Source organism: Armigeres subalbatus, chromosome 1, assembly GCF_024139115.2.
Source record: "Armigeres subalbatus isolate Guangzhou_Male chromosome 1, GZ_Asu_2, whole genome shotgun sequence".
Lineage (NCBI taxonomy): Eukaryota > Metazoa > Arthropoda > Insecta > Diptera > Culicidae > Armigeres > Armigeres subalbatus.
The window spans coordinates 174,265,075-174,275,758 of NC_085139.1; the positions used below are offsets into that span (position 1 = coordinate 174,265,075).

Below are 10,684 nucleotides of genomic sequence, written 5' to 3' on the forward strand. Positions count from 1 at the left end.
GGCCGAAATTAACAAAATAGGGTGAGAAACCCGTACTGTCATGTACGCTAGTGCGAATGGCCATGGCAATAATATGAATAGCTTCATCCCAATCCTGGTGATTGGTTCTCTGATTCAGGGCACATCGTATAGCGGTAACTATCACACGGTTCACCCTTTCGACCGGATTTGGGCTCGGATGATATATAGCAAGATTCCAATGGCATACTCCATATTTTCCAAGCAATTTTTTGAATGGATGGGATTTAAATACCTGTGCATTGTCGGAAATGCACACAGCGGGAGCTCCAAATAAAGTGAAAACCATCGTCTCCAGAAACGTACACACTGCAGGTGCAGTTGCACTTTTTAAGCATTGCACTAACACAAACTTTGAAAAGAAATCTGATACGACCAGAAGCCATATATTGCCTTTTCTGGAACGAGGATATGGCCCAAGGAAGTCAATAGATATCATTTCCCATGGTCTCGAGCATTCCTTAGGTTTTCCGCAGAGTGGACGAGTATTTTGGTTGGGAGTTTTAGATTCCTTACACACCTCGCAGGCATCACAGAACCTTTTGATATCTCCACTCATTTTTGGCCAATACCATCGGTTTCGAACTTTGGCAAGAGTCTTTAAATAGCCCAGGTGTGCTTCTCGGTGAATTCCTTCAATTATCTGGGTGCGTTCCTGTTTTGGAACCAGTAGTTTCCATTTGAAACTCGCATCCTCTGGAAGGGTTGAATTGGTGATATATTTAAATATATTACCGTTGACAATTTTGAAGTCGGTGTACCGGTCGGGATTATTTTCAATTTGTCTTTTGAGATCGCTGATGTAGGGATCTGATAAAGTGACATCCACGGAAGCAACGCATCGAGAAAGCGCATCTGCTGGCACATTTTCTGACCCTTTTTTGTATTGCAGAATTAGGTCGTACTTCGATAGTTTTAGTGCCCATCTGGCAATACGGGGTGATTTCGATTCGATGGACATCGTTTGAAGAAAAGTCAAACTCATCGCATCTGTTCTCACCATAAACTGGCTTCCCTCTACAAAATGTTTGAAATGCTCGATTGCCAGTAACACCGCCAAGCATTCCCGTTCCGTGGCACTGTAACGCTTTTGAGTGCTGGAAAGTTTTTTCGAAAAATAGGCAATGGGACGTCGCTCACCTGACTGGTCCTGAGTTAGGACGGCGCCCACAGCAGAGTCGGAGGAATCAGTCTCAATAACAAACATTAATCCAAAATCCGCATTTGCCAATACTGGAGCCGATATTAGGGCATTTTTTAATTTTTCAAAAGCTTCATCTGCTTCGGTTGTCCACACAAAGTTTTTTCTCTTTCCTTTGAGTAAATCAGAAATCGGTTTCGCAATTTCAGAATAATTTCTGATAAACTTTTGGTAGAATGCACCAAGGCCGAGTAGGCGCCGAACATCCTTCACGGACCTAGGCTGAGCGTAATCTAGTATCGGCTGTATTTTGGAGACATCCATTGACATTCCCTCCTCGGAGAGTACATAGCCAAGGTATCGAATCTTCTTCTGACAAAATTTCGATTTTTGTATGTTAATGGTTAGGCCAGCGTTTCGTAAGCGCCTCGCAACTTCTTTGATTAGTTGGCAATGGTGTTCGAAGGAGAGGGAGGTGATGATAATATCATCTAAATACACATACACAAACGGTTCCATATCGTGTCCTAATACTTTGGTCATCAATCTTGCCATTGTCGCCGGGGCATTTGTTAACCCAAAGGGCATAACGGCGAATCTGAACAACCCCTTGTTGGTCCGAAAAGCGGTTTTATCCTTAGCTGCCTCCGCTAGACCAACTTGGTAATACGATTCAGAGAGGTCTATGACCGAAAAATATTTTGATTTTTGGATCCTTTGGAGAATACCAACCATATTTGGGAAAGGAAAATCATCCTTTTTAGTGCAGGAATTCAACCTCCGGGAATCCAAACAAATTCTCCACTTGCCATTCGCTTTCTTGATCGGTAAAAGTGGATTTAGGAACTCGATGGGTCCATGGCACTCTTCGATCACCTTTAATTTTCGCATCCTCTCAACTTCCTCGTCGATAATTTGCTCCACCTTAGGAGACCATCGATACATCGGCAATCTACGAGCTTGGGAGCCGGATAAAAGTTCTATTGTATGTTCTATTTCTGTCGTACGACCCAAACACCCCTCACTAGTGGCGGGAAGTTGGCAAACGGCGTCAAATAGCTCGTCGCGTTGTTTCAGACTTAAATCATGCTCGCAATCAAGGTCAGCAGGGTTTTGAATCGATCGAGAAGGCAGTTCTATGGTAGGGAGTTCTAGGCTCTCATCAATTTCTTGACCTGTTGTTGAGTATTCTGAAATAATGGGTTCCATCTGAAAGCAAACAGCCTCGTCATCCTCCGAGAAATAGTCTTCTGCCATTAATAGAGGTCTGTCCGCACCCTCCAAGGAGATAGTGCAAACATCAGCAGTGTGTAAATTCTGAGATTTTATTGGAATCATTAATTTAAAATTAAATTTTTCCAAAAAGTCGACACCCAAAATAAGAGGTTTAGTGACTTCAGGCACAATAACTGTTGGGACGACGCAGGTTCGATTATCATATGTATACGGGATATTGACGTAACCGAGACAGGTATATTCGCTGCTGTCGGCTGTCTTAATTCGAACATTGCATTTTTGGATACACATTCCCAACTGTCGAATTAAATCTAAAGAATTTATGATTGTAATACCTGCTCCAGTGTCGGCTAATCCAACGATTTCTATACCTAAGATTGTAACTTTCAAATGTGGACAACGTTGAAAACGAGTGTTGATCTGGTATGTATGACTGAAATATTGGCAAGAACCAAGGGGATCTTTCGCAATAGCCTCTTCAGAAGATCCGTCCCCAAAGATCTCTGGTTCTATTAGTTTTTTGATTCCGTATGAAAGGTGTCACGAGGATTTAATTTATGATTCTCGGGACACCGCGACGCAACCGTGTCCGGATATCCACAAACGTGACAAAATATACCCTTTTTCCAACTGCACTCTCTCCACATGTGCCCGGTTTTTCTACAATTCCAGCAAAGCAATTTATCCTCTGAATAGGTAGATTTTACATGGCGTAAATCACTCCGAGGCCCTCCCTGTTGTGGATTTCTTGCTTGGAGTGTAAGCAATTGAGCTAGTTCTTCACTTTCCTGATCAGAATTTTCGTCGCACACTACCGAATTCAGACCTACAGGTCTAGTTGTTGGTCGTGATGCATATAAATTGACCTCTAATGCGTCAAATCGGTAGCACAGTTGGGCCAAGTGCTCAATGGACGCAACCGGCTCCAGAGCCAAACGTCGTTTATATGAAAGTTTCATATTTTCAACGATCAGGTCTAATTTTTCTTGAGGAGACATTTTACGGGTCATTCTTTGGGCCATAGCCTCTAAGTCCGTTAGGTAAGCGCTGAACAATTCGTTTGGCTTCTGTTTCCTATTACGCATTTCTTCGCGTATAAATTTATCACGGTTCGGATTATCGTACCGCATTTTAAGGTAACTCAAGAGAGCTTCCCAAGTGTTTAGCTGACCTTCGTAAGCAGTGAACCACACATACGCATCATCTCTGAAGAGTAGGTGGGCGTGCATTCGAAGCTCGTCCGGCGTTACTTGATACGATCGACTTAAAATCTCAATCTGACGTAGAAAATCTATGACCGGTACGGGGTTAGAATCGCCTGTGAATTTTGGCCATTTCTCTATAATGTTACAGGTCTGATGTGGGAGTCGTCGACGTAACGGATATGGCGTAGCCTGGCAGGAATCGGCTGGCTGAACAAAGTTAGGCAAATCACCTCCTTGATTGATGTATTGGGACCTAACTCCCAAATTATCATCAATCCATCGTGAATTTCTAGTTGAACCTTGTGGTTTCTCGCCGACATCAGCCCCTTCGCAGCGGCCTCCGGAACTGCAATGATCTATTATCATTTGTAGTGGGGTAGCGGTAATCGTGCATTCGCCCTGAAATTTGGGACACCTCTGTGTCCCCCAACCCCATATTCGCTATCTTGTCAACCAAAATATCAACAACCCCGTCCGTAGTCACGGTCGGCCGGGCTAACACTTGATTAACGTAAGCTTTGATGTATTTTTCAATTTCAGATACGTGAACATATTCACCCTATTAATATTATGTCTTTCTGTCATTGCTACCTGTTCCAACCTTTTATTACCCGTTCTGCTTGTATCCCCCAAATCAAGCTTTAGGTTCAAAATTTCACTCGGAATTTGTTCTGGAAAATTTTCCGGAACGCTATTTTTGTATTTCGGTTCGTCCCATTGCTTCTCAAAGTTGAGAGGTGAAAATGGGTTTCGTAAGGGTGGTGCACTATCAGGGTACACCGTTGTTGGCAAGGGGATGAGTGGACTACCACTCGGCATTTGCGGTACTGACTGTCGTCGTGACGCATACGGAAGCTCATTTGATTGTTGAATAGAAACAAAGGGAGCCCTATCCCCGATCGGTCCTAGAACTTTTGGAATTGCTCCAGTGCCACTTTCAACTTGTCTTTTAGGGGTGCCTTGGGATCCTGGAAGAGATTTCATACCCTCCACAAAGCTAATCAAGTCATTGTCTTTAGGATCGTTCCAGCAGGGATCACCCCCCGCTGCTTCGTCTCTCCAAGCACCCGAAGGTACTGGATGTAACACTTCTCCAGGTACCCGAGGAGCCACCTTTCGTATACGCATAACCGGAATCTCTTCAGCCATCTGCTGAATGTCTATATTGTAATATTTCACGGTCATCCTGCTAATAGCGTCAAGCAGGGTTCCCTGTGTGCGACTTTGCTCTTCCGTTTCTGGAAGGTAGCGGCGTACGCGTTTATGATAATGTACAAGTCTTGAAAAGCACTTGCGACCATCCGTTCCGAGCAGTGTTTCAATATCCTTTAACTTTTGGGGAACGATCGCAACACCGTGTTCTAATGTAAAGGACGACTCAAGTTCGACATTTTCATCTTCCGGTTGACGTGAAATCAATCGTAATGACCTATATCTTGACTCTAGCGATCCTCCTACTGTGCAACCATGTATTGCCAGCTCATAGTTGACTTCATCTTCCTCCAAATCCTTCGCATAAATTCTATAAATATCCATAGTATTGAGTTAATTTCAGTAGTTCAATTAAAAAAAATGCTGCCCTAAAACTACAATAAAAAATAAATATAAAAATTCCAACAACTAGAAAAAAAAGATACTTAAAGTCGACCTATTGCTAGACACAGAACAAAACTGTTTAAGAACTATCAACTAAGCAAACTAATTATAAGAATCAATATATACAACCAATTTCAAAATGGCACTCACCAACAAATTTTGAATGAACCTATTTTTAATTTTAAACCTCAACTTCGGGCCCCACGTTGGGCGCCAAAATGTAACGAATGCTTTCCTTCCAACAATCAGCAACTTATGCGCCACTCTCGTAAGTTGAGAGGTTGCTGTTGCAATTCGATTGCTCGGCAAGAGACTCTTTTTCACGGCGGGTTGTAAAGGTTCAAACACCCGAATCCAAATTAGCGTACCCACAATAGAGACGGAAGCTGTTGAGTCCCTATCAAAAAAAAACTATAATGAGAGGATATTCCTTATCTAGCATCAGAGTGATCAAAAAGATTTTATCAACCCGCACACCCTAGGAAGAAACGTCAACATAGGCTGGGGAACCTCTGTACATAATGAACTTTTTGTTGCGGTAACATTCTCACTTATATTCATAGTTTTGGTTCCTGTCTTATGAGTGACGTCACTATTCTAAATGGTACAAAATTGTCTTACGTCTAATCTAACCTTTTTGTTCTGGCTATATTCAAGTAGGCTTGGCAGGTAATCCACACGTATCGGGAGCATTCGGAGTCGACCGCATACGCTAGTTTCCCCGGTTTTCCTAACCGCCAACGTCCACTGCTCAGCTTATCCCAGATACCCAGTGGGAGGGTCGGTGACGTAATCGCAAAGCTTATTGCCAACCTCGAACGGTTTCTCATCGGATACAACTCGGTGACGTAATAGGGTAAACGAAGTCGGATCACAGTTGTGTGTCGTCACTAGATGGGTTCATCCACCTGCCGTCGGGTGGCGCTTCAGTCCCTGCGATGTCTTGACTTATTGTACTGGGCGGTACTGAACGAAACTACACTACAGCGACCGTCTGAGGGCTTCGTCAAGTCCGTGGGACTACCGTACCAAAACGTAGTTTTGAGCGGTCTTCGTTTCGTCCAGTTTCACGTGTAGTTTTTCAATACGGACGAATGCCGCCCCGAACTCGCACCCACGTTGCAAGGTGGGCTTTTAACCTGACAACGTGTTCAAATTTATCGTCATGATACTGCTTTTAATTAAATAGATGCCAAAGCCTTACCTGAACCGAAAACGTGCTTACACACACTTTCAACCCCGTTCCTTTAATCAAAGGGTCGTCACAAAACTCAGCCCTGTTTAATAGTTAAGTTTTATTTTAGAACACATAGTCACAAATCTAGGTTATCACTTACTTTGCGCATTTTGTTTGCACTAGCACAGAACTGAGTGTAACTTTATCTATAATGTTCTAACTAACTTTACTTTTTGTAAGTATTTTCCTCTTTCCTTGTGGTAACTAGACGTGTGCTTCTGTTAACGATATCTACCAAAGTAAATCAAAAACCCCAAAGCAGACCACGCGTTCCTTGTTCTTTTGGATCGCATCAAACAATACATACTGTATTGGAGGCTGCTAAATATGAATTTCATCTCATTTTTTTGTATTATCTGTTTGAGGCTGTCCTTTTCTAACATTCATATTAAGCGACCTTGACCGTATCATCGGTATCTTTTTTTTGCCTATCTTTTCCCCAACATTTCGTAATCTCCGTTGTGGACAAGTTTAAATGAGATCTCTGAGTGGAACCCAATTATAAATATTACACGTGCAATGCAATCACTCTTCCACGGACAGATGGCGCTTTCGGTATTTGATTGTTGGCAAGTTTTCAACCGTTTGTGCAAAAACATAACATACACGCATAGAAAAAACAAATCAGGTTACAGATCTACACGCGTAACCAAAGATCTGTCCGCCTATTTCAAATATGGTACATGCTCTGTGTGACTCATAGAATAGATTGTGTTCAAAGCCTAAGTTATTGGTCATCCAAAAAAATCCCGAAGCAAGGCCTTTAGATCTACACGCGTAACCAAAGATCTGTCCGCCCGTTTCAAATATGGTACATGCTCTGTGTGACTCATAGAATAGATTGTGTTCAAAGCCTAAGTTATTGGTCATCTAAAAAATTCCCGAAGCAAGGCCTTTAGATCTACACGCGTAACCAAAGATCTGTCCGCCTGTTTCAAATATGGTACATGCTCTGTGTGACTCATAAAATAGATTGTGTTCAAAGCCTAAGTTATTGGTCATCAAAAAAAAATCCCGAAGCAAGGCCTTTAGATCTACACGCGTAACCAAATATCTGTCCGCCCGTTTCAAATATGGTACATGCTCTGTGTGACTCATAGAATAGATTGTGTTCAAAGCCTAAGTTATTGGTCATCCAAAAAATTCCCGAAGCAAGGCCTTTAGATCTACACGCGTAACCAAAGATCTGTCCGCCTGTTTCAAATATGGTACATGCTCTGTGTGACTCATAAAATAGATTGTGTTCAAAGCCTAAGTTATTGGTCATCAAAAAAAAATCCCGAAGCAAGGCCTTTAGATCTACACGCGTAACCAAAGATCTGTCCGCCTGTTTCAAATATGGTACATGCTCTGTGTGACTCATAGAATAGATTGTGTTCAAAGCCTAAGTTATTGGTCATCCAAAAAAGTCCCGAAGTAAGTCCTTTAGATCTACACGCGTAACCAAAGATTTGTCCGCCTGTTTCAAATATGGTACATGCTCTATGTAACTCATAGAACAGATTGTGTCAAAACCTAAGTTATTGGTCATCCAAAAAAGTACCGAAGCAAGGCCTTTAGATCTACACGCGTAACCAAAGATCTGTCCGCCTATTTCAAATATGGTACATGCTCTGTGTGACTCATAGAATAGATTGTGTTCAAAGCCTAAGTTATTGGTCATCCAAAAAAATCCCGAAGCAAGGCCTTTAGATCTACACGCGTAACCAAAGATCTGTCCTCTTGTTTCAAATATGGTACATGCTCTGTGTGACTCATAGAATAGATTGTGTTCAAAGCCTAAGTTATTGGTCATCCAAAAAAACCCGAAGCAAGGCCTTTAGATCTACACGCGTAACCAAAGATCTGTCCGCCTGTTTCAAATATGGTACATGCTCTGTGTGACTCATAGAATAGATTGTGTTCAAAGCCTAAGTTATTGGTCATAAAAAAAATCCCGAAGCAAGGCCTTTAGATCTACACGCGTAACCAAAGATCCGTCCGCCTGTTTCAAATATGGTACATGCTCTGCGTGACTCATAGAAAAGATTGTGTTCAAAGCATAACTTCTTGATCATCCATAAAACTTCCGAAGTAAGGCCTTTAGATCTCCACGCGTAACCAGAGATCTATCCGCATGTTTCAAATATGGTGCATGCTCTGTGTGGTTCATAGAATAGACTGTGTTCAAAGCATAAGTTATTGGCCATCCAATAAAGTACCGAAGTAAGGCCTTGACATCTACATGCGTAACCAAAGATCTATCAGCACGTTTAATGTATGGTACATGCTCTTAGTGGTGTAGTATTAGCTTTATTATTAGCATTAGCATTTGTATTGAGCAATTCGAACAAATTCGTAGGTGGTATAAGCCTGGACTATTGTATAAGAGTAGCACTTTCACATTCATCCGTTACCACGGGTATTGATTTGGGGCTGATCACTATCTCTTATATGGAAGCAATGCACTCTCCAATAGTCGAGATCTGTCTTGGCCACGTCCTTGCGAATGCTGAGGAAGGGGAAGGATGGTATGTTGAACACCTACTTAAGAAAGATTCAGCGACGACCTCCCATGTGTGACACTTGAAATTTTTTTTATTCCTTTCTTTATTTGGTAGGCACTCTGTGTTACTTAACTGCTACTATGCCGAGATCTGCTGTGGCATTCTGCTGCCAGAATCCACACATAATCTATTTTTAGATTATCATTTCCATTATCATTATTGTTGTCGTTGCTTGTCCATCTCATCGTGAGTCCATTGTGTCCGTTGGTCCATGTCGACTATCCAATAATCGTTGCATTATTCGGTTGCCATTTATCCGGGTAACGTTGAAGATTTCTTGAACGAGAAGAACAAGTTGTCAGTCGTCATCAGGCAGCCGTGACGGTAAGGCGTGCACCCTAAAACGACACCGTATTGGCTGCGGATCCGGCGACTGACGAGGGTTTGGTGGAGGGGCTGGGAATCGAACCCATGACCATTCGCTTGTAAGGCGAACGTGTAGCCAACTACGCTACGGGACCCTCCTACTTGAGGTTTCTGGAATTGTTAATGTGGAAGATTATAACAGTACGAATCGTTTTGGCAAAAAGTGAAACACAGAAACAGCTAAGATAGAAATACAGTCGGAAATGAAGGAACCTGGAAATGAACCCATGATGTCCTGCTTATAAGGCAGAAGCGGTAGCCACAAGGCCACCCAACTCGTCTTTTTGTGGTTCACAAAGTATTGTATGTATGTACACAAAATCCATCTACATGCAGTTCGATCAGTAGATGCACGTCGCCAGCCTTACAGTTCACGGAGGGTCGTCAAATTATCTTCAACTGATCGATTTATTTTGCTCGCTGCGTACCTCGCCTTCTTGTCCACATAGTGATGGGCGATATTCAAAGGCGCGATCTGGTGGTGACCGATTCATGAGAGAATGTGCAGGTTGAGGATCAAAGACCGATTCTTCAGCTTTAGCATAATCAACGTTGATGAAAAGGATCCATTCTGCCCCTACCCTGAGGGAAGCTAAGGATGCTATCAGACAGCTAAAGACCAATAAAGCAGCTAGCGAGCATGCTGTCGGAGCTGAGCTCATCAAAATGGGTTCCAGAATCCAGAGATCCAAAGGTCTTACTTCGGAAATTTTTGGATGACCAAGAACTTATGCTTTGAACAGAATCTATTCTATGAGTTACGTAGAGCATGTACCACATTTGAAACAAGCTGACAGATCTTTGGTTACGCATGTAGATCTAAAGGTCTTACATCGGAAATTTTTTGGATGACCAATAACTTAGGCTTTGAACACAATCTATTCTATGAGTCACACAGAGCATGTACCATATTTGAAACAGGCGGACAGATCTTTGGTTACGCGTGTAGATCTAAAGGCCTTGCTTCGGGTTTTTTTTGGATGACCAATAACTTAGGCTTTGAACACAATCTATTCTATGAGTCACACAGAGCATGTACCATATTTGAAACAGGCGGACAGATCTTTGGTTACGCGTGTAGATCTAAAGGCCTTGCTTCGGGAATTTTTTGGATGACCAATAACTTAGGCTTTGAACACAATCTATTCTAAGAGTCACACAGAGCATGTACCATATTTGAAACAGGTGGACAGATCTTTGGTTACGCGTGTAGATCTAAAGGCCTTGCTTCGGGTTTTTTTTTGGATGACCAATAACTTAGGCTTTGAACACAATCTATTCTATGAGTCACACAGAGCATGTACCATATTTGAAACAGGCGGACAGATCTTTGGTTACG

The 10,684-nt window shown here is 42.4% G+C and overlaps 1 protein-coding gene and 1 long non-coding RNA gene across 4 annotated transcripts in view; both read right to left on the bottom strand.

Moving 5' to 3' along the window:
• Nucleotides 1–10,684, bottom strand: part of LOC134208630 (G-box-binding factor) — a 62,490-nt gene that overhangs the window by 37,164 nt on the left and 14,642 nt on the right. The window lies entirely within an intron of this gene.
• On the bottom strand, nucleotides 5,541–6,828 carry LOC134208619 (uncharacterized). Its single transcript, XR_009978683.1, has 3 exons — nucleotides 6,534–6,828; nucleotides 6,401–6,473; nucleotides 5,541–6,335 (listed from the first exon to the last, which is right to left on the bottom strand). It is a non-coding gene; the product is annotated as an uncharacterized LOC134208619 (long non-coding RNA).